The sequence below is a fragment of the Ceratotherium simum genome, chromosome 22 (assembly GCF_057802395.1).
Source record: "Ceratotherium simum simum isolate JZ-2026a chromosome 22, ASM5780239v1, whole genome shotgun sequence".
Classification (NCBI taxonomy): domain Eukaryota; kingdom Metazoa; phylum Chordata; class Mammalia; order Perissodactyla; family Rhinocerotidae; genus Ceratotherium; species Ceratotherium simum.
Window position 1 is genome coordinate 44,136,485 of NC_141921.1, and position 6,068 is coordinate 44,142,552.

The following is a 6,068-nucleotide window of genomic DNA, read 5'->3' on the forward strand; positions in this document are numbered from 1 at the left end:
GCAGCGCAGCATAAGGGGTGACAGATGGGGAACTTCTATTTTGAAGGGAGGAAGAAGAAGGTCTCTCCAAATGAGGGAGAGGGCCAGCCATGAGAGAAGCTGCACAAGCATGGGCCTGGCTGAGGGAACAGCAGGTGCAAATGTCTTGAAGCAAGAGAGGGCTGGCCGCAGTTCTGGGAGTGAAGAGAGGTCAGCAGAGCTGGAGCAGGAAGGTGGGGGGAAGGAGGTACGTGCAGAGACTTAGTAGGCCACCAGGAGGATTTGGGATTTTCTTCTGAATGTGATGGGAAGCCACTGGCTGATTTGAGCCAGAGTGTCCTAATCTGATTTGCAATTTAACGAGTCATTCCAGCTGCCCTGGAGAAGATCAAGTCCTTTCCAAAAGATCCCCAAACAGGTTAAAGCCTCAAATTTGCATAGGATTGCCCTCGTAGACAGACTGAGAGGATAAAAAGTGGGAGATGGAACACCATCAAATAAGGGACACAGAGGAGACATCAAAGAAGACTGAGCTGCCAGCTCTGCCATTTGTTGGGACCAGAAAGGAAGTACCCATCAGGTTCTAGGACTCAGTCTGAGGAGAGTGAGGGCAGGAGGGAGACCACTGGGGTGAGGGCTGCATGGGAGGCAGAGAAAAACACATTAGAACCTAAATTTGTTTGTATTTCTTCCTCCCTCCCTTTGCAATTCCTGTTTGGGTGTTTGTTTTATCACACACATGCACATGTACATAACTTATAAAAATAAATACACACAAACTGGAGGTTTGTGTTCAAAATTTTGTTACTGATGGAGTAGTATAATGGAAAAGATTTGAAGACCATTGCGGGCCAAGCTGGCTACAAAGATAAGTGAAGGCGGAGGGGAAATGACGCTTCGGGAGGCTTGTAAAAATGTCAGGAGATGAGAGGTCTCTTGGATGCTGATGAAGGTGCGTCAAGATCAAGGCAGTTAGCAAGTGAGAGAGACTCGGAGACAAGGAGGGGCTACACACCCTGTTTGAATCCACAGGCCAAGAGCCGGGGCCAGCTCACAGCAGGGGCTCGTTGAATGTTTTTGCAAATGGATGAGTCTTGGCAGGGAGGATTTTAAGTCATGCAGGCAGAGCAGAGTGAGCTGAGCTGACCTGGGAAGGAGCACAGCTGGGCAGGAGCTGTCAGCCCCAAGCAACTGTTTGTAACCCTATTAGGTGGGCAGAAGGTAGCTCTCACCAGCGGTTTCCACACTTCTGGATTTCACAGACCAAAGTTTGGTGGACCAACATTGGGCTGCCTATTTTTTATTTTGCAAGCAAAAACACTAAAAAAATAACAATAACTCCTGACTACCATCATAATGAGAAATAGACAATTTAAAAGAAAGGGCATTTTACTACATAGGAATGATGTGATCACACAATAAATTTCAGTCCTTTAAATTGAATAGATTTTTCTTTGTGCAAACCTCACTACCCTGCCTGCTCTCCTGGTGTCGCTTAACCACCGGGAGCCAGGATTCAGGAACGGGAGGGCGGTGACATTGACCGTTTTCATTATGGAAGGGCTTGTGGGACAGTCTGAAGTCCCACTCTGGAATGTGAGTGAGGCAGAGTCTTACCATCTTTTTTTTTTTGGTGAAGAAGATCGGCCCTGAGCTAACATCTGCCAATCCTCCTCTCTTTTTGCTGAGGAAGACTGGCCCTGGGCTAACATCCATTGCCCATCTTCCTCCACTTTATATGGGACACCGCCACAGCATGGCTTGATGAGTGAGCATCGGTGCACGCCCGGGATCCGAGCCGGTGAACCCTGGGACCGCTGCCGCAGAGCGTGTGCACTTAACCGCTTGCGCCACCGGGCCAGCCCCAGAGTCTTACCATCTTTTTTATTTATTTATTTATTTATTTATTTATTTATTTTTCCCCCAAAGCCCCAGTAGATAGTTGTATGTCATAGCTGCACATCCTTCTAGTTGTTGTATGTGGGACGCGGCCTCAGCATGGCCGGAGAAGCGGTGCGTCGGTGCACGCCTGGGATCCGTACCCGGGCCACCAGCAGCGGAGCGCACGCACTTAACCACTAAGCCACGGGGCCGGCCCCAGAGTCTTACCATCTTAAAGGTGCTTCCTCAAAGGCTGATTCCTCAGGTCCTGGAGGAAGAGTGAGGACGCAGGTAGCTGCCATCCTGACTCCCACATTTGCATGGGTTTCATCGTAAAAATAAGTGAGATTTAGTTCTCTGAGCCATGAACATTTCCTCTTCTTCCCCTCTCCTACTGTTCCTCAGCCAGCTGATTGAGTGCTTGTTGAGGCTGTTCCTGTCATCCGACATTGGGCTCAGCACGAGGACACAGCCGTGATGCACACGTGGCATCTCTGTCTTCAAGGAATTTACAGTCTAGCCAGGAAGAAGAAAACCACATGAAAAAGGAACCAGGGGGCAACGAGAATTGACAAGATGTAAGACTGTTGTAACTAGTTTTGAGTCTGCCGTGAGCATGGTCTTAATCACCTGAACAGCTCCAATCCCTCGCGGGGAGCTTGGCACTTGCTGGCACTTAAACGTTGACTGAATGAATGTGAACTGGAATGGTCTTCAAGGAAAAGGTAAACTGTGAGCTGAGCCTTCAAGAATGGGTGGGATTTGTATAGGAATGGAGGATAAAGTGTTTTAGGGGGTAGGGGAGGAGGGAACATCATCAACCAAGGACATTCATTCATTCAACAAATATTTATTGTGCCAGGCAGTGGATATATTGGATCTAATGGTCAAAAATACAGGTAAACAAACACTTAATGTCATTTCAGATGTACTCAGGGCAAAGTGTGGAGAGTGCCAGGCAAGGGGTGGGAGCTCCTTTACAAAGGGTGCTCCTAGGGAGGAGCTCCCCAAGGAGGTGATATTTGACCTGAGACCTGGGGAGGAATGTTTCCAGCAGAAGGAACAGCAGGAAGAGTTGGTTTTGCCATCAGCTTGACCTGTTGTCATGGTCAACTCAGAGAAAAGCGGGGAAGACAGAGTTTAATCAGTGCCATTAGACTCTGAGCATTGTGACCAGCCAGATAGGAGGCATGCTGGAAGAATACAGAATTCAGGCAGCTGATAAAGCCGAAAGATCTGGCGGACTCGCATTCAAGAGTTTTTAGGAAGAATCTGAAAGATGATTGTGGTCGGCAGAATAATGCCCCCCAAACGTGTCCAGGTCCTAATTCCCAGAACCTGTGACTGTGTGAGGTTACATGGCAAAGGGGAATTAAAATTGCAGGTGGAATTAAGGCTGCTACTCAGCTGGCCCTGAGGTGGGAGATTATTTTGGATTATTCAAGTGGACCCAATGTATTCACAGGGAAGAGGAAGAACCAGAAAGATAGCAGCATGCGAAAGACTCAGTCGGATGTTGGCTTTGCAGATGGAGGAAGGGGCCATGAGCAAGGAGTGCAGGTGGCTTCTAGAAGCGGGAAAAGGCAAGGAAATGGATTCTCCATCAGAGCCTCCAGAGGAATGCAGCTCTGCTTAGGTTACCGAACCAAGTGGGCTTGCCTCCTGATGAATTAAATAAGACTCTACACCAGTTAAAGTTGTCTCACAAAGTAAAGTGTATTTGCGGCAAATAGGAGGCCATGAGGAATCATTTCCGAAGTCATGGTGCCCTTGAACACAGGGAAGCAGGAATTTTTATTGTGGATGAGGAATGAATATTCAAAGGCAGAGGTGGGTATTCGCTTGTGCAGACTCAGTCAGAAAACATGCTTCCACATACACTGCAGGTTATAGTAATGAGGCCTAAGCTCCTCCTGGAGAGATGTGAGCATTAAAAATAAGGCAAAGGTCGTGGGCGTAGCTTTTGTGGTGAGGCTTGATCAGTGTCAGGGTGTTTGGTGGTTGCATCTCCTTAACATAACAAAAGGGAAAAAAACAACTTGGAAAAATAGTTAAATGCTTCCAAACCCACCCTTAAGTTTCTTGGGGAACCTAGTCAGTAATATGCTGACATCTTGATTTTTAGACTCATGTCAGACTTATGACCTCCAGAACCATAAGGTAATAAATTTGTGTAGTTTCAAGCCACTCAGTTTGTGGTAATTTGTTACCACAGCCACAGGAAACTAATGCAGATTTTGGTACTGGGAAGTGGGGGAAGCTGTAAGAAATACCTACAAATATGGAAATGGCTTTGGCACCAGGCAGCGGGAAGAGGCTGGAAGAATTTTGAGAGGCACGATAGAAAAAGCCTAGACTGCCTTGAACAGATTGCTAGGAGAAATATGAATGTTAATATTTCACTGTTCACTGGTTGGCCAGGCTGTGCAGCCAAGGTTAAAAGGCAGGTAAGTGCCCCCCAGGCGAGAGACCAGTGCAGGATTCAAGGTCGCTGAGAACAGACAACTTGCATGCCAGGCTCAGGCTCGAGAGATGTGGCGTCTACTCACAGAAGAGGAGAGAGAGAGAATGCACAAAATCTGGCCTCTTGCAATGTGTCCATCCCCCATGGCCAGTGGATCCACTCCACAGCCTTGGAGGGCAATGTGGCTGCACACACCCACTTCATCCTGCGTGGAAGGACCCCAGCTCCTCCCCGTGGGATCTGAAAAACAGAAAGCTGGGGGCATGCCCGTGGGCCATTGCCACATGCGCTTTAAGCAGAAAACAGGAGCACACATCGAGCCTGACCCAGGGAAACATATTCATTCCCTCACAGGGCGCCAAGCCAGCCCAGGTTGTGAGGGCTCTTTATGTCTTGATACAAAAGTGTCCGGGGCCTAGGGGGCATTCTTACCCGGCTGAGCTAGCAGGAGTGAAAGACACGTGCCTTACCTAACAGCTAGCCATTCTGCTAGCGAGGCCTCAGAAAGAGTGAGGGGCCCAGCAGAGAAAAAAAATAGCACTACAGGAGATCAAAATTGGTCACCTGAAAATATGTCTCTTTACCTTGATTATTTTCTCTGAAAGAAACTTTGATCTCCCTCCCACACACACACTAACCGCCTAAAAGAATTTAACTCTGGATGTGGATAGACTGGGGGGGTCCTTGTTAAGGACCCCATTCCAAGTAAAAGTAGAAGTTATCCTTTGAAAGAGATATTTACATTTACAAAGGAAATCTCCATTTGTAAACGTATCTCTCTCTGTGTACCAGGAAGAAGGGGGGATGATCTCATCTCTAGAAACTTATCAATGCAGAAGGCGAGGCCTTAAATCTGCATAATAACCTTACTCTTGTTTACTATACTTTTCTAGTAATCTCCCATAGCCGACTCCCCCCACCCCCAACATCCTCCTTTGTCTTTACCTGAATCTATTTAAGAAGAGAACTTCCACCATTTGTTGGGAAACTCAGCTTCCCTGGTCTTTCCCATGTATGCGTATTACAAAGCTTTGTTTGATTTTCTCCTGCTATTCGGTCTCATGTCGCTTTAATTTGTAGCCCAGCCAGAAAGGACGCAGTGGGTAGAGTCTTCCTCCCCTTCAGCACTTGAGAGAATACTTACACTGTCACTTGCAGACTGTTAGGAGAAAATAAGGACCTCTTGTTCTCTTATGTCTGTGGGGCACCGTCACACGTCCACGTGCCAACACACTTTTACCCAGGCACACTAGTGTATTTTGCTTCGCTCATGTAACATAATGATCATAACATGTTCCCATTTTCCTATGTAATTTTCATCATTATCCTTTGACACCGCAGCCTGGCATTCCAATCAGTTGATCTGTCATAATTTATTCAGTCACTCCCTATTTTGTTGTTGTTGTTGCTAACAGAGATGATTCTGAAATGAGCACCTTTGTTCAACATTTTATTGACAATACTAATAAGTGTGATTAGCAATAATTCAGTTGTATTTCTTTTTTTTTTTTATAATTTTATTTATTTATTTTTCCCCCAAAGCCCCAGTAGAGAGTTGTATGTCATAGCTGCACATCCTTCTAGTTGCTGTATGTGGGATGCGGCCTCAGCATGGCTGGGGAAGCGGTGCATCGGTGCACACCCGGGATCCAAACCTGGGCCGCCAGTAGCGGAGCACGCATGCTTAACCACTAAGCCACCGGGCCGGCCCTGTATTTCTTTAAAAGTATTTAGTTTGCTCTTT